The sequence below is a fragment of the Acomys russatus genome, chromosome 5 (assembly GCF_903995435.1).
Source record: "Acomys russatus chromosome 5, mAcoRus1.1, whole genome shotgun sequence".
In the NCBI taxonomy this organism is placed as follows: domain Eukaryota; kingdom Metazoa; phylum Chordata; class Mammalia; order Rodentia; family Muridae; genus Acomys; species Acomys russatus.
Window position 1 is genome coordinate 46,883,537 of NC_067141.1, and position 18,322 is coordinate 46,901,858.

The 18,322-nt window shown below is 42.1% G+C and overlaps 1 long non-coding RNA gene across 1 annotated transcript in view; it reads right to left on the reverse strand.

Annotated features, from left to right (window-relative positions):
* Window positions 1-4,493: 4,493 nt before the first annotated feature.
* LOC127189455 (uncharacterized) overlaps window positions 4,494-18,322 on the reverse strand; it is a 99,844-nt gene continuing 86,015 nt past the window's right edge. The window contains exons 3-4 of the long non-coding RNA XR_007830653.1: window positions 15,492-15,747; window positions 4,494-4,685 (exon numbers count right to left, since the gene is read on the reverse strand). This is a non-coding gene — a long non-coding RNA (uncharacterized LOC127189455). The remainder of the gene's footprint in view (window positions 4,686-15,491; window positions 15,748-18,322) is intronic.

Sequence of the window (18,322 nt, forward strand, 5' to 3'; positions counted from 1 at the left end):
ATTGCATATGCTAGAGCTGGGTAGATGACAATAGGCATTTGATCCCAAATAGGGCTTAGAAAATCCTCTTTCTCAAAAATTATAGTCAAGACACACAGCAATTGAGTCTAGAAAATTCCTTATGCTGTCAAGTTTTCATGCCTTAAGAGAATGTTTGAATTCTTTAAATTCTGTCTTTTGCTTCATTACCTTCCTACAAATCAATCTCCATGTCTTAAGCTCATTCAAGGTGGCCTCTGTAGTTTACAACCAAACCGTCTGTGTCACAGGAGCATCCACCCAACAGCTCTATCAAGTCGTCATCCTGCCTCCCTTGGCACATCTCACTAGACCCAATGCTACTTCTCTGGGGTGACCCAGGCAGTGTAGACACTACATCATCAGCTCAATGATACCCTGCCTTCACCTTCAGACAGTGTGTGCTGAGCTCTTGATGAGAGACAGCCCTTGTAGACACCGAAGGCCTGGGTGTGGTGGAAGGCTGGGGCAAGGGATGGGTGGCACATTAACCAGTGTAGCACTATAAGAACTGGTTAATAAAGGCCAATGCATGTATGCTCTGCCCTCTGACTGCTTAGCCAGGGTCACATGCTTGTCAAGACCAAGCTCAAGATGACTCATACTGTCATCCCTTCCCACAATTAGGAAAGTCTCCAGGGAATGCAAAGCCTGTGAGCCCAGCCCAGGGTGCCCCTCCCAACTACCCACTGTGAACATTCACATCCAGGGCACATTATGTGCTTTCCTTCCTTGTGAAGCTCTTGCTCTGTCACCTATTTCAATGCATATCTGGGTCTTAAGTTTATGCAGATTTGAAATAGGATTTCTTAAAATGTGTTGCTTGCAGGTTTTGTAGGAACAAATGGTTTCTCACTCAAGACACCCTTAAGCACACCTGCTTAAACTAAAACCTCTTCTTTGTTGCTGAGTATTCATAAACTTTCTATATCCCAGTAGATACAAAGGACCAGGGAAGGTTCAATATATCACATTTTTTAAATCTGTTGAATCACTGACATTCTTTTCCTTGGCATATAGCAAAAGTTTGATGCTCTGGGGGAATTGCACACTCTCCAGTTCAGGGCATAGACCAGACCAGTCTCAAAAATTCCTTTGAGAAGCACCTGCTAGTGTTCTTCAGGGGTCACAGCCTAAAACCCACTATTACCTCTGTCAGGTGTCAAGTATTAATGCAAAAACACAACACTCACTGCAAAGGGGATATTGCTAAGATTCCTTCTCTTGCAGAGAATATCCAATCCCTCCTCCTATGGCCCCAGTGATAAAGTGGGGCTCAATTGCAATGTTCATCTGGGGGTAGCAAGGATTTTATTAGGCTTACTTACAGAGAAGTGTGTGAGGGGTTATATATGGGCAGCCACAATAGAAGATCTGTACCCAGCATAGATGAGGACTCCCCCATGGCTGTGTATATGGAGTCCCTTCCCTTCACTCTTCCCTACCCATATACTCTCCCAGAGACCAACATACAATTAGGGCAGGATAGCATATGACTTTCTGGGGTGAGGGTGGGGTAGATGGATACTCAGTTGAGGGTCCCATGACATGTCTTCCACCTCCCTTTCCAGGAGGGAAGTTCAACATGACTGTGGACAAGAGGGCCAAGCTGGACTTGAAAACATGCCAGCAGTTTGGCTCAGGAGATAGTTCTGTAACTGAGAGATAAGAGATAGTCTATTCTGAACCCAAATCTGAGCGACCATGACTCAGGAACACAGAATTAAGTTTCTTCACAGTCCATGTTCCAATGTTGTAACAGTCTGATGATGTTTTTATGGTAACAGAACAAAGAAAGTCATAAAGATACTTTACAAATATATCCATAGAAACATCAAGTGAGTAGCTTAAAGGAAAAATGAAAAAATGCTGCATCCTTGGGGGCTATCTAACAGCTGGTTGGTTGGTTGGAAACTAATGTTCTATCTGAACCATCCAAATGACTTTTCTAATGGTCACAACGTTGTTAGGTCAGCTACGGAGGCAGGCAACAAATGACTATTAAGAAAAATGATGGCCCAGATAATTGGTAATTAGGCTCTAGACCTGCAACAGTCCAACCCTTCCATAGTCATTGGAGTTCTAATCAACCAGTCATCAACTCTGCAGAAGGTTGAGGTGAAGATGTGGCTTCCTTCTGGACACTTACATGTTCCCACAAGAAACATGTTCTGTGTTAGGGGTGAGTTTCAAAAGCCTCCCCTGTGTGTGTTGAGGTGTGTGTGTTGGGGGGGTGGTCCTCAGCTGTGAAACACTGCTGCCGTGTCCAGTGAAGCCAAGCCTAAGAAGACTTTGACTGTGGGCTCAGAAGGGGCATGTTGTTAGCCACCCACTTCCAGCAAGTATCTTGGGCCACACACAAAGAGGAAGAATGGAGTCACCGGAGTGGAGCTCAGCATTATGATATTTGTTTTCTGTTACAACAAATCAAAGCACTTTGGGTTGATGTGAAGATGATCAAGCCACATTGACCTTGATGACGTGTCATATGGCTGAAAGACACATCTGCCCTGTTTGGAGCCTTCTTCCCCAAGAGACAAATTGGTCCAACTTAAGAAAACCACTTTTCAACCACTGTACAAGGATGCCTCTCCAGAGTGCTACACTGACTCTGCTGCCTCCTAACCCTCATATGGCTCCAGTGTCCTTCTACTGACAAAAACATTTTAAGTGAATGTAATGCCTATATCACCCTGTCAAAGCTTTGCTTCCATGGGAGATGTTTCCTCCCATGGACTCAAAGGGAGGAAAACTGACATATGTGTTTATTATAACAATTTAATAACATAAAATACAGCTTATGAAATAATTCTTTAAAATTATACCTACAAACTTCAATATCATCTGCCCATCATACAGTAATGAAAAGCTCATAGTTATCCCCCAAATGAGTATATCTGTGCTATATTAATAATAGTCATTGCTGCCTGGAATTTACTTTGGCTTTATTTTACCCTAAACTGAATTCTTTGAAGTGTCTGCAAAAATTCTTAGTTCTAACTACACATTGATATACCATCCCAGTGTGAAAGAAACTGGAAAATGAGAATGCTGAACTTAGTGTGACTGGAATAAAAGCTAACGAAGGTGTTAAAGAACTGGGTTTCTCTCAGTCTCAAGTGATGTTAGTGGCTGAATTCTGCCCGCTCCATATTTCTCAGAATCCACTAATGAAGTCTTGCACCCCCCCTCCATGACCTCAGAATATCACTGCATTTGAATAGAGCATCTTTACAGAATCAATCCAGTTAAAAGGATATCATTATGGGTGTCTATAATCCAGTATTACTAGTGTCCTCAAAGGGAGTAGAATTTGGACACATGCGACCATGAAGAAAGATCTCATGGACAGACATGGAACCAAGGCAGTCACCAAGAAGCTAAGAAGAAAGAAGTAGGTGACATCTCTCTCACACACAGCTCTCTGGAGGAATAGCCTGCCAACACCTTGACTTTGGACTTTCATCCTCCAGAATTACAAGACAGTAAATCACTCTTTGAACAAGTTGAACATGGAAGGTTCTCAAATTATCCCTGGCACATTAACATAGCTGTGCCTATCAGTTACTTATTAGTTCTTTTTGTTGCTGGGATAACACACACAACCAAAGTTGGCTTAGAAAAAGACAGTTTATTTTGGCTATGGTTCTAGAGGGAGAGACTATAATGGCAGAGGAGGCATGGTGGCTGCAGTCAGCTGGAGCAGGAAGCTAAGAGATCACATTTTCAACTGCAAACACAAAGGGGGGAGAGAGAGAGAGAGAGAGAGAGAGAGAGACAGAGACAGAGACAGAGACAGAGACAGACAGAGACAGAGACACAGAGAGGAGAAAGACAGAGACAGACAGACAGACAGACACACACACACACACACACACACACACACACAGGACAGAGAGAGAAGGGGGGGAATAGAAACATACACAATGAGTCTTCAAAGCACACCCTAGTGATGCACTTCCTCCAGAAGGCCTCCACTTCCTGAAGACTCCATAACCTCTCAAAATAGTACAATAAACCAGGGACCAAGAGTTCAAATACTTGAGTTTACTGGGGACAGTTCTGATTCAAAGCACCATATACCACTCCTTGGTCTTCATAGGCCCACTGCCATAATCATAATACAAAATACATTTATTCCAATTTCAAAAGTCCCTCTAAGCTCCTAAATCTCAAGGTTGTTTTAAAGCCCAAAGACTCTTTTGAGACTGGAGGTATTCTCTTAACTGTTACGCCCTGTTAAAAATGAAAATGACATGTTTTCAACATTGAAGTGGCATAGAATATACACTACCAACCTAAAAAGGAGGAATGGAAGTATGGTGATAAAATATTGGACCAAAGCAAGACTGAAATCCATAGGACACTTACCAAATCCTTTAGCTCTGTGTCTCATATCAAGGGTGCTAATTTCCAAGGGCTCATATGGTCTCATCCCTCCAGTCTTGCTGTCTGCAATGTACTTGCCCGCTCATTCTGCTCTCTATATGATGTTCTCCTTGGCATATTTCTCACTGCTCTCCCACCTCGAACTTCTTGAGACCTTTCCTGAAGCTTGGGATTCACTCTCACGGCTTCATGCAGTAACCTTTTGTGGCCTCGTGGCTTCCGGGGGCCATCGCCTTGCAGTGACTCCAGCACCACCACACATTGACTTCAGCAACATTCTGAAAACATAGAGGAAGATTCTATTACTCACTCACACACACACACACACACACACACACACACACACACACACACACACACACACCACCACCACCACCACCACCCCACCACCACCACAACCACCACCACTACCACCACCACCACCAGAAGAAGAATTTTATTCCAGAATATGGCTGCTCTGGCAAGAAATCACATCCAAAGATCATCTAGGTCTCTGTGATCTGGCAGGAATACAGACACACCTTTAATCCCAGGAGACAGAGGCTAGCAGATTTCTGAGTTTAAGGCCAGCCTGGTATAGAGCAAATTTCAGGTAAAGTTTAGGTCCAGGTGTGGTGGTACACACCTTTAATGCCAGTACTCAGATGACAGGGGTTTGCAGATGCCTGAGTTCTAGTCAGTCCTGTTTGGGCAGTTCAGCTGAGTCAGTGAGATGAGAAACAGTGCAGTGGAGTTGAGGTTGTGTCAGTGCAGTTTGTGGAATACAGAGGCCATTTTACTGGAAGAGTTTTACAGAGTCAGGTTGAAGACCATACAAGTTATAGACACAGGTGAAAACAGAATGAGCCAGAGAGTGAGAGGGAGCTAGACCATTAGACCATATTACCAAAGTTAGTGTGAGTCCAAACACAGCAATTCAGTCAGAGGCCGAGCGAGAAGCCAGATTAAATCAGTCAGCTAGGAGAGGAGTTTGAGCCAAAACAGCTGAGTTGAACCAACCACCAAGAGTTCAGTAAGAAATATAATCTTCCTCAGCAGTAAGTCTCAGAGGCTGAAAACATTCTAGACCTACATTAGATTGTACAGAGCCTAGAAGCTTCCATGACTAGGCCTAGGTTAGCAGAGAGACATAATAAGCCCCCGAGACAACAATTGCATCAGGTGAATACAATATACTACGTTAATGCCCCCTCATGACTCCAAAGCCAGTACCACATGGATACGACTGCCAACTTCAGCCACGTGGTGGGGTGGTCTTGGCCCCTTCAGCCACATTTTCAACAGATTTTGTATATTGAAGCAATTGCTTTCTAGGAACAAGAAACTTTTACTTCTTTCTTCTTTCACAAGTCGGACTTTTAGCAGACAGTGGCGTCTTACCCTGAGGACACTCTTTGTATTACCTCAGTACAGAACAGGAAGTCTCCCTTTAATGACATTAAACTCCTGAACAGTTACAGCCTCTCTTTAAGCACAGTCTTTGGTTGTTAATTAAGCTTCCTAGTATTCTTTTTCTCTCCGAACTCTGCATCTTGTATCTCTTTTTGCCACGCTCGCTCTTTATCGTCATAGACTCGCGTAACAGTTGCCAGTACCACCATGGGACGCATGAAGTGTTACTCTGTCTTGAAATTTCCTTCACCAAAGGGATGAGACCATTTCATTTACTTCGGTCTCAGGCAAGTTCTTAGGGCACAGGCAGAAAGACTCTTCACTAAAAATCATCAGAATGGCCTCTAGCCCAGTCCTTAGCGGACATTGGTCCTAGCTGAAACCTCTTGAATCTCCATAGTCTACGTCATTCTCAGCATTTCTGTTTCACAGGCTCCTGCTAGGATGGCCTGTTACATTCTGCTGACAGAACACTTATAGTCCAAATTTCCAAAATCTTCCACATTCAAAAATAAAAACAAAAACAAACAAACAAACAAACAAAAACCAAAGCCTTGTGAGGCTCTTCACATTATCAGCCCACTATCTGGTACCAACTTTTGTATCGGTTTCTTGCTGTTGCTGTGAGGAAACACCATGAACAAGATTGACTTATGGAAGAGCAGGTTTAGATTGGCTCTTGGTACCAAAGGGAGAGTACGTAATGGGAACCACCACACTGTGTGTCTAGGTACATCTTTGAAAATCCATATCTGTAGCACTGGGGATGAATGGCTTTTGAAAGTCTTCATTTCTTCAGGTCTAAGATGGAGACAGCCTCTCCCCAGCCCTGCAGAGATCTTCCTACACAAATTTCATGAGAATGGATCAGAGACTGGTTGAAATATGCAGATTTAAATATCCTTCCTGACCATCCTAATGCATTTTTAGTAGTAATTTAGAAAGCAAAAGAGGCTCAAAGTGGTGCTCATGAAAAGGAAAAAAAAATATGAGTTCATATCTTTTCACTAGAAAGTCACCAGAAAACTAACAATAGATTCTAATATAAATGTTAGTGTGGGGCTCTGACATTGAGACCAATCACAAGCATCAATTATATGATAGGCTTCTCTGTGGTAAAACCTCTATGAACAAGAAAAGCACGAATTTCCCCCTCTTTTTGTGGTCTATGACTGGGCTCTCTTTCACTAAAATGTTAATCCGGAACCATGCTTCAGGGATAACTATCAACCTTCTGAGTGTTGCCATCCTATTCCATCTCATCAATAAAATGTTAATAGCAATAACTTTTGCATCATTTATCAACCTCTCCTCAGTATGTTTCATTTTGCTATAAGCCCACACCATTAATGCATCTTCAAAGCTGAAATATAGAAATGATGCCAAAATCACAAGGAGTAAGAGCTGCATCTTGGCAATAGAGAGTGCAATTCTAAACGCTATAAAGCAGAGCCGGTGCTCAGGCCCCTTCTCTGCTCTCTTGTGCCAAAGGAAATAGGAAGATAAGCATTTTGCGCTATACGTTTTTATCATTGCAGACTGGGTGACCTTCGTGAACAGCTGAACAGGCTGGCATAGCATCAACTACACTAAAAGAAAAGTCAACACACTAAGCAAACATAAATCCAGGGTTCACAGAAAACATCTCTGATTTTGGGTCACAGAGTGAAAAGAACATTCCTATGAGGATAATTCAAAGAAGAAGGCATGTTTACTAAGGAAGCTTCTTTTTTAATTTATCTATTTTTTACAAGTGTATATAAAGGTATAATAGAACCACAAGAGTTGACAGATGCTGAAACACTTTTGCCACTGCTGGGCCCCACACAATCAGAAGAAGCTACCAGAATGTGAAGGGAGAAAGGCACTGTGAAAAGGCATGACTCTAATGGTAGCCTCGCAAGGAGGAAACATCTTGCTTTTGCTCATCATCTTCTCATCAGTTTCCTACTGGAAGCTGGAGCCCAGTGATCTCATACACACAGGGACAGAAAGCATGGAGCCCACTGATGTGGGCCACAGGGGTTAGCACTGAGGCCAGATTAAGAAGAATTCAGTGGGTAAATGGATGGTGTGAGGCATTATGCTAAAGAACCCTAATAAACTCATTGCATTGCTGCAGAATTTGAGAATGGAAACATTGTTTCTGGTCACCATTTTATAGCCAGGTATATCATTGAAATATCAACTAGTTCTTCAGTTCACTATACTAACAACAACTAGGTGGCCAACAATGGAATTCCTTGGATACTTCTTAGCTAGTGCAGACTTCATGAGTAAAGCCATAGAGACAGAAGATGTCTCCACTTTAGACACGACCTTCTACTTCAGTCCAACCTACCACAGATTTAGGTACCATTCCCCATGTACACATGTGTTCAGGAATTTCTTAGAATGACTCACTGAAAGTAGGAAAGCTGCCTACTTTCAAATGCAGTTTCAATATGAGTGATACATCCAGGAACAGCCAGTGGAAGAGCTCCACGGGGCCAGGTAGAGGAAGGGTGTGGGTACTCCGAACTACCACGCCCTCTCTGGACATGTCATTTTCTCAGAATTGCCTTTTGTTTACCGACCAGGAAGCTTATATAGACCTAGGATTTTTATAGCAGCTTCATTCTGGAGGCACAACTTACTGAATCATTAGCCACTGGTGATGTAACTCTTTCCCCTGTCTCCAGACCATCCTCTGGAAGTAGAGGTGACATGCAGAACTCAGAGCTCTACTCCCCCAATCATGTATTTGGTTCCTCTGGTGACAAGCTTCTGTCCCTACATTAGTTGCCTCACTTACATACATAAACATTCCTGTCACTCAGAAAACTTCACAAGTTGGGGTTCTTTATGTTAGAAATTAGAACTAAGCCTAATGTATTTTTAAAATCATATCACTGCGACACATTGTACCACAGTGCCTGGCACACAAAGGACAGAAAATAAGGTAATAAGGTAGGCTACTCTGCAATAATTTCTTATTTCTCTCATAATAAAAGACTTTTTGTACATCTAAATTCTGATTTTAAAGGCCTCCTCTCCTTTTCGTTGGGTAATCTAAAGAAGACAGATGCTGATGGTTCCCAGAACTGGAGGACACTCCACACCTCTGACAGTTCAGATACAGGTAGGCTAGCGGGAGAAACAGGAAGGTCTTTCAGAGATGGAAACTGGCCTATTAACTTCCTCTCTACCCTTTATCTCTTCCTGCCTACATAACCCACAGGTTCTGATGCCCTTCAAATGAGGAGGAAACTAGAGTCGGATATGTTTGTGAGTGGTGGGATATTGAGTGTATATTATGCCACCCAAAGGAGTTTACATTCCAGATAGTTTCCAAGACTTATGGATCTCACCCTACTCTTTAAGAAACTCAAGTGTTCAGCATTACATACCACAAGGAAAACTGGATTTCTACCAGGAAAACCTAAAATCAGGGATGAAGAAAACAGAGTGTGGTAGGGCTTTTCTAAAACAATTGGAAGAGAGAAATGAAAGTGAAAATAAATTCAGCCCAATCAGGGATATAACACACTTTGAAAATAACACGCAAAATTCCCAGCATTGAATTGCTATGATCAAACACTCAACATAAACAACTATTGGTAGAAAATTTTTTTCTCGGCTCACAGTTTAGCAGGTTCACCTCATCGTGGTGGTGAAGGCATGCTGGCTGGAGCAGCTCAGTCGGCCAGGTCATCTTGCCACAGTAGAAGAGAAGCAGAGACCTTCAGCTGGGAGCAAGGCTGGGTCATAACCGGCAAAGGCTATCCCCAGTGGCCCCACCTCTATCAGCTGTGGCTCCTACCTCACAGCATCCATGATTCCCCAAACCAGCATCATCTACATACATAAGCCTCTGGTGGACACTTTAGGATAGAACTGTCACAAAGGACCACCAAGTAGTACCTGGCCTAATAAGATATGTGAAGACAATAAAACTCTAAGAGTGTATTTCTTCTCTGTGAAGAAAAAACAATCATGAGAAGAAGGGTGCTACATTTCCCCTCTATCCATGGAACTCAGAATGACTCTTATGGATTATTGGGCTTATAACCCACCTTCTAGTAGCAACCAAAATGGACAAGGCTCTACAATATCTAGATTTTTAGCTTAAATATGTGTCCTAATACGTGGCTAGATCCCATCAGAGGACAGATTTAGCCCTGTGACACACTAACAGCTCACTCTCTGGTGGAAGTGGAGTGCCCTTCAGCTTGGGTGAAAACCCAGGCTTCCTTTTTGTCAGCTGGCCGAAGCAGCCTCCATGGCTTTGATCAGCAGTACAAAATACTATCGCTTCAGGTCTCCAAGAACAGACTAGAGTAGGCAGCTTGCAGAAGTTAAGATAGAAACTCACCATTGGAAAAAAAAAACTGCTTAAGGTCACTGCTCTAAACTCAACTGGTGATGATCCTAGTGACTCAGAGGGAGGGCGCGTGCATAGATGAGTGGGCCGCTCTTGTCAAGGAAGGACACAATGAGAATGGGGTTTCTGTGCTCCAGCAGAGGTGTACTGACTCAAAATGTCTAGAGGGTGGTGTCTTCTAAAGGCTACACACCCCTTGTGACAACAGCAAAAGGCACACTAACTGCCCTTTCCATGGCTTTGAACTAGACTGTTCTAGATTGCAAGTGCTATGGTTTGAATATGAAATGCTCGCCCTCTCCCACCTTCTGTTTTGAACACTCGATCACCAAGTAGTGGCACTGTGGTGGGAGGTTCCTTTCACTTTGAGAGATGTGCCCTAGCTAGAGAAAGTAGGTCACATGGGAAGAGTTCTGGCGGGGGGGGGGGGGCGGTATCCCATTCCCAGCCACTTCTGGTTTCAAGCTCTGCTTTCTCGTCAGCATGAAGCTGTCCCTATCCTTGGCCACGCACTCTGTCTAATCCGATATTCTGTCCATGGATGTGACCCCATCTTCTGGAACCATGAGTGACATAGAGACTGGAACAGTGAGAGACATAAATCTTGTCTCCTTTAAGTCGGTCCTCTCAGGCACTTTGTATTTTGGTTGTAGAAATGCAGAAAGTAACAACCACAGTCACATGTGAATAACAGAGAACTAAATGAACACACACACACACACACACACACACACACACACACACACACACGAGGGGGAGAGGGGAAGAGGAAGGAAGAGAGAAAGAGAGAAGGGAGCAGAGAGGGAGGGAGAGGGAGAGAGAGACAGAGACAGAGAGGGGGAGGGCTGCCATCTTCCTATAAGATGAAGACCTGCTCTACCCACCCGCCCACAAGGTATGACTTGCACACTTGGTAAGAGCCCCCCAGGGGGCGCATCACCCCCTTCTTCTTCCTTCATCTCACGTGCCTACAGCTGGGATCCACTGTGTGTTAGCTCTACATTACACTGAGTTACTAAAAAGAAGTACAAAATTTGGGTCACATCTTAATTCCCCGCTGACATGCCTTAATGGAACAATTATTTAATAATACACACTTAGCTCAGCAATGCCTTACAGGGTTTATCGGCTTAAACGTTACATTGTTACAGTTTCCTGAAAATCTTCAATCCTGTGATAAGCAAGCAACACCCATTCTGTAAAGCAGTCCCCAATCCCGTGTCAGTAAAGAGAAGGTTCCAGTAGCTGGGCATGGCTATGCCTTGTTAACCAGCAGCAATGATGAGTTAACAACAGTGAGCATCGCCTCAGAGTCTCTGCTAGGACGCTGATGTGTTGGGGCCCACGCAGGAGGGACAGCATGATAGTTCTAGAACTCATAAGAGGTGGTCCAGTGGTTAGCGCAACCACAATGGGCCGGTCTCATAATCCCACGGCCTACATGTCCTGAGGACTTCAAGCTGTTAGGGAGCATAGCTCTGCTTGCTGCTCTGTGGCTACCACGTCCCTCATAATATAGGAGTTATATGAGAACTCTAAGGGGGCTTCCAGCCCCTCGCTGGGCAGTAGCACTTGTATATAGAATTTGGAAAAAATAGATTGTTTAACAAGGTTCCGTAAAGATGGTTTTGCTTGGTTCTGATGCAGAAAATCTTAGGGAACAGTTTGAAGTTTAGAAAAGTACATGCTTAATAGTAAAGCTAGGGGCTCTTTGAAGTTGGTGAGCAAGAACAGTAGCCCAGAGTAGCACTGGCTGATGTGATGCTCTCAAGTTGGGTGGGTGACTGAGATCGTGATTAATTTCCTTACACCTAGTTTTTGCTCTCAGCTTCATGGTACGATTTAGTAAAAATTATTAATGAGTTGATGTTCGCCTCAAAGATTTAAAGTAGAAGTAGATGATTGTTATATAAAGATTTAGGTTTGTGATTCTTTTAAGATTTTTATAAGATTACCTTTTAAGAGAATTGACTCATTGTAGCCACAAATTGCAGCCTACTGGTAAAGAAAAGCTGGCCTAGAAATTACCTTGCTTGATCACAGTTTGTTAGTGTATAAGAAGTTGCCCAGTTACAACTGCATATAGTTTCTTGGGGGAAAACTTGTTTTTCATATTTGTTTCCTGTACATCATTTGGTCATGTTAGGGTAACATGTTTTTTTAAAGTATACTCATTGTAATCATTCACTTAAAGAAAAATCGAATGTTACAGCATTGTGATTTTTGTACTGCTTGAAAGATCTTTCTGGCATATATAAGCTATGGCAAAAATAATAAATTTTGTTGGGACTTGCTCTTCAGGGTTTGTTCCATCCTCCAAATATATAATTACATATATACACAATTATATATTACATATATATTATATATGTCGCAGACATGAAGATAAGTCATAGAGGCTTTGCTTGACAAATTTCCTCCAACTGTCCAACATGATCTCTAGACATCCAGAGCGGCTCTTGAGGCTTTGCTTGACAAAGTTGCAGAGATCCCCAGCTGATCATCACTGACTCTAAATATTATGTATGGTCCATATGTTGTTTAGAAATGTGCTATTTTTCCTAAAACTGTCTTTTTCACTTTATTTCTCAGCCCTAAGGAAAATCATATAGAGAAAAATTTTCCCCACAGAGAATATTGAAAGAGGGCATCTGGCCAGAGGCTTGAGACAATGATAGAAGCTTTTGCTCTGACTGTGAGCACCCAAGCAGATGCTACATGAAAGAAGTTAAGACCTTGACATAACAGTACCTGGCTAGATACTGTTACCTGTAGAAATGTTTCCTTAGAATCTGCTTTGAGAGCAATAGAAGGTAGGCTTGGAATGCCATGCTTTACATATATTTTACAATAGAGGATCACTTGGCAGTTAGCCTAGGCTTGGATAGCACACCTGTTGGTCTTCGACTGGAAGTAGGTCAAGTTTTTTCTTTAAAGAATATCTAACTCAAGCTATGTTGCCATGACCATCTTGTAAACACATTGGCTTTAGCCAGGGAAATTTCTGATTAAACTTTCCTATGTATTGTTTAAAAAATAATGATCACATTCTTCTGACAATTGCTTGAAAATTGATTGATTTTTTTGTTGCTGTTGTATGCTTTGTTGTAGGTTACAGAACCTTTTGTATTTCCTTGTTACTCTGTTGATTTTTGGTTGCCCTAGTGATTGTAAAGATGGGGAAAAATCATAATGTAATCTGTAATGAAAAAAATTGAACTTCATTTCAGTAAAATACTAGAGTTAGCCCAAGGAGAGGGGACAAGCAAGTAACAGACATGAGAGAGTATGCTAGAGTGACATGGGGAACGGCAAGAGGGATGGATAGATGGGGAACAGCAAGAGACATAGGTAGGTGGGTGACAACAAGCAAGAAAATTAGAAAGGTGGGCAACAGCAAGCAAGGAGATAGGAGGATGGGTATCAACAAGCAAGGAGATAGAAGGATGGGTATCAACAAGCAAGGAGATAGAAGGATGGGTATCAACAAGCAAGGAGATAGGAGGATGGGTATCAACAAGCAAGGAGATAGGAGGATGGGTATCAACAAGCAAGGAGATAGGAGGATGGGTATCAACAAGCAAGGAGATAGGAGGATGGGTATCAACAAGCAAGGAGATAGGAGGATGGGTATCAACAAGCAAGGAGATAGGAGGATGGGTATCAACAAGCAAGGAGATAGAAGGATGGGTATCAACAAGCAAGGAGATAGAAGGATGGGTATCAACAAGCAAGGAGATAGGAGGATGGGTATCAACAAGCAAGGAGATAGGAGGATGGGTATCAACAAGCAAGGAGATAGGAGGATGGGTATCAACAAGCAAGGAGATAGGAGGATGGGTATCAACAAGCAAGGAGATAGGAGGATGGGTATCAACAAGCAAGGAGATAGGAGGATGGGTATCAACAAACAAAAGATATTTGGCCAGACAGACAGCAAGCAAGACAGAGACAGGAAAGGAGACAGAGAGAGGAAAAAGTTCTCCTGGGCTTTGAGACCTTCAGCTTGTACCACATATGCCTGAGTCTCCGAGTATTTCTTTTTCCTCCACTCCTTAATCTCTCCTCAACAATTAGTTCCTCTAGCTAGTTATTCAAGCAACGGTTGGTTTCCGTTAACCAGCTGTTCACCGCCTGCTCAATTCTCCCTACAGTGGATCCATTTCTCTTCTCTCCCCTTTGCCTTTCCTGGAGCTGGTCTTGGGAAGCAGCATATATGTATGTATGTATATACGTATATGTATATATGTATATGTATGCATATATAGAATATAATATCTTACATATATGTATATGTTGTACATATATGTATATGTTTAATAGCAAGTTGAGTTGGAACTCACTCTTCGGAGTTTGTTCCATCCACCAAGATGTGTGTATTAGTATATGTATGTATGTGAGGTTTTTGGAATCCATTTCCATCTACCCAATATGTGAATGTGTGTGTATGTTTGTGTGTGTGTGTGTGTGTGTGTGTGTGTGTGTGTGTGTGTATGTATGTATGTATGTATGACGAGCATGTAAAGTAAGAGAAGCTTATATAAGAAGCTTGTTGGAACCTACCTGCTGGAGTCTGTCTTATTTCATCATGAAGTGTGTTAAGTGTGTGTGTGTGTGTGCGTGTGTGTGCGTGTGCGTGTGCGTGTGTGTGTGTGTGTGTGTGTGTGTGTGTGGTCTTTTTTTCCTTCTTTCCTTTCTTTTTTAGGTGCTTTGCCACTACCAGTGGAAAGCCCACACTAGAGCCAACATCTCTAGCCCATGTTTACCATAATAGGTGTAAGCCCCCACCAGGAAGCTACCTTGCGCCTTAGCTGCCACTGGCTGCCAGTGGAAGCCACTGTAGGCAATAATCAGTTCCATCCTGGAAAGTTGTCCTCAGAGAAAGGCTATTGGGTGACCAGCCAGTTGTCCATCTATGCCCTGACTCAGTTTTCTCTGTAGTGTCGAAGCTGGTCTTCTACCAGGCCTCCTAGTATCTATGACCAAGTGATTCCCCAGACATTGGCAACACCTGTACCAAATAGCAAACTCTTAGATGTCTGGCAACTTAAGAAGCCAAATCTCACTTAGATTTTGCTTTTGTGTTACAATTATTTTTATTTATTATATTTCTAGTATCTACCAGCTGTCTGGTACATGAGACACAATTAAATAGTGGGTTGGATAAATGAATAAAGGCCATGATTTAAAATACCTCCTCAGTGTTTAGCATTGTATAAGATATGACCAGAAAATGCTTTCTGACAAGTTAAGTATTGTTAGAAAATGCAAGAATTCTTACTACTGATTATATGAAAAAGAAAAATGGGGAAACTAAACTTTTTCATACCTTGATGTGGCTAAGGTGATCGATCTACTGGCCTTTGAGGATTTTCAGCAAGGAATGTGAGTGTGGGAACATAGTCTCCTCATTTCCAGATTGTCAGTGAGGTGGGTGCAGGGCTCCTTTACCTCTCGGCCTCCTCTCTTTACCCAAGCTCATGCCAGGCTGCTGCAATCTCTCCCTCACTGCTTGCTGAAGTCCCATCTCCATAACAGGGTATGAAGAAGTTTCCTAGAGCCCCAGCTGTCAGCTGTCCTGCACCCTTACAGGAGACAAATAGAATGGCTTCAGTTCTGTGGTTCCTGAGGCTGGAAGTGATTTTGCCACAGGTCATTTGTTTAACACAGCAACATTTTTTTTTTTTCACAATCAACCCCCAGAAAATAATTCTTTCTTAATTAAGGCCTAATTCTCTATGTCTTGGGGTGTCTCACCTCTAACACACAGAGTCAGATGCAAAGGAGGGAAAGGTATTGCTACTACATACAGATCAACCCATACGACATTTCACACAATCTGGCCTTCACTGTCTATTTACCTAAACTCTGTATGCTATTTTACGTTTCTGGATAGGAGTTTTAATTTAACAGGTAATAGCACTCTCTAAGGTCGATCTCACTAGCCTTGAGCTTAAAGAACCACTGCATGCAAACATCCAAAATTACTAAGACAGACTACTCTAGCAGGCCAGAATATTTATTATAATTAAGGGGGTAGGGGAGGAAGAAAGAGCAGCCTGTTTGTAGACAAACACCTCCCACACAGCAGTGGTGGATGGCTGCTTACAAATTAGAATTACCTTGGGAGTGCTTGAAGGTCATGAAGTTGAGGTCATGATCCAGACTAACTAAATCAGAATTTTGGGGGTGATGCCGAGGTATTTGGATATTTCAAATAACATTTTATCTGAGAGTAATGTTAAGTCTGTAGATAAGTTGAAAAATGACATAGAATTTCCATATGCATCACACTCAACTTCTGTTGTTATTAATATGTAGTATTATTATATTTCTTATTAATAAGTCAGTGTTATTAGCCTCCTCCTCCTCCTCCTCCTCCTCCTCCTCCTCCTCCTCCTCCTTCTCCTCCTCTTCCCTTCTCTATTGCCTCTCTGGGATTGAAACGAGGGACTCTCAAAAACTAGCCAAACGTTCTGCCACTGAGCTTGCTCTTTAATCAATGATATATATTGCTGATACAAACTTCTTTCCTTAGGTTTTACCCAGCATTCATCTTTCTTTGCCAGGTTCTTATCTACGATATCCCACAGCATGCACAGTATCATGTCTCTTTGGGTTGCTTTTGATGGCAACAGTTCTTGAGATTTGCCTCTTTTTTTTTCAATAATTTATTCAGATTACATCCAGATTATTATCCTTCATTTGTATCTTCCCATTTGCCCTTCCTCCCTCTGTCACACTAGTCCCCTTGGGATGAAGGAGGCAAGGTTTTTTTTTTTTCAAGAGCACATGCATGGTCCAGTGTTCTCAGAGGCATGAGCAGTGCCTTTGTGCTTGCCTTGTATGATGAGATCAAGAAGCACACATAATGATGTCCTTGCTGTTCTCCCTGAGAACAGGCATACTGCATGACGTACCATATCTTGACCATTCTGGACAGACCCTCTGGGTTTGTCTGTTTTCTCAGTTGCCTTGTATTTTACGACCCTGGTTTGTTGCTGCTGTTAGTTTTTGTTTTTGAGGAGTACTTGTAAGATATTTTAGAAAATGCTCCTCACTTGGAGTCTGTTGATGTTTTCCTTCAGTATATGTGCTTTGGTACTCCTTTTCCAAACTATCCTTCTTGGAAGGAAAGGACTGGGCTCAACACTTAAGCAACAGGGAATTGTGTCTAATTCCTGAAATTCCTGAGAATAGACTATCTGTACACATAGCACAAAATTCTTTGACAAAGAAAATTATTTATTTAGTTACTTACTCCTTTTGGCATAGTCATATGTGTATTTATTTTAAACTTTGGATTTCAATCCATTAGGGATTTATTTCTTTTGTTATTCAAATGCCCCACTCTAAACTACTGGGAGTTAATTTAGTTAAGCTTGGCTAATTTGGTATATCCCCATCCATGTGCATATAATGATGCCTATGTTTAATGATCATTTCTTCTTTCCAGTGTTAAAGCTATTTTTATAAAACTGTGTTTGTTTCTCACTTTTTCTTTTAACCTGGCTATCACCAAATAATTGAGACTCTATTGTATTATTTATTAAACTAACTTCACAGCACAATAACCGAGCAGTTATTACTCTATTCTAAACCTTCTAAGTTAATCTTGCTTCCTCTCAGTATAAATCTCAGATAAACTTGCACTTTGTGGCTATCTTTCCTTTTATAGCTCCTCTCTCCTGATATCTCCTGGCTGACTCCCATACTTCCTTCTCTAACTCCTCCTCCCCTGGATGGCAGGAAGTCCGGCCCTATTCTCTCCTCTGCTGAGCAACTGGCTGTAATCTACTTTATTGGCATATCAGGGTACAATCAGGGAGCATCGTTTACACAACTCTGAGACAGGAGATTCTCAGAATAAGATTACAACCAGATATAGGGGGTACAAAAACCAGCATTTGAATTACACAATAACCTTATGTCTACATTCCAGTCTCATCTTTGATATTTCCCACCTTAGTCCTAGAATCGGTCATTTATCCAAATCATGTTCCTTTTATCAAGGAATGACATTGGAAATAGTGATCTACATAGTAGTTGTGTCTATATGCAGTGAAAACAATTTATATTGAAACTCTAAATCATACCATATGGATGATTCCAGACTCCTTCCTTTACGCATCTGTAACATTCCATGGCAACATGAGACAC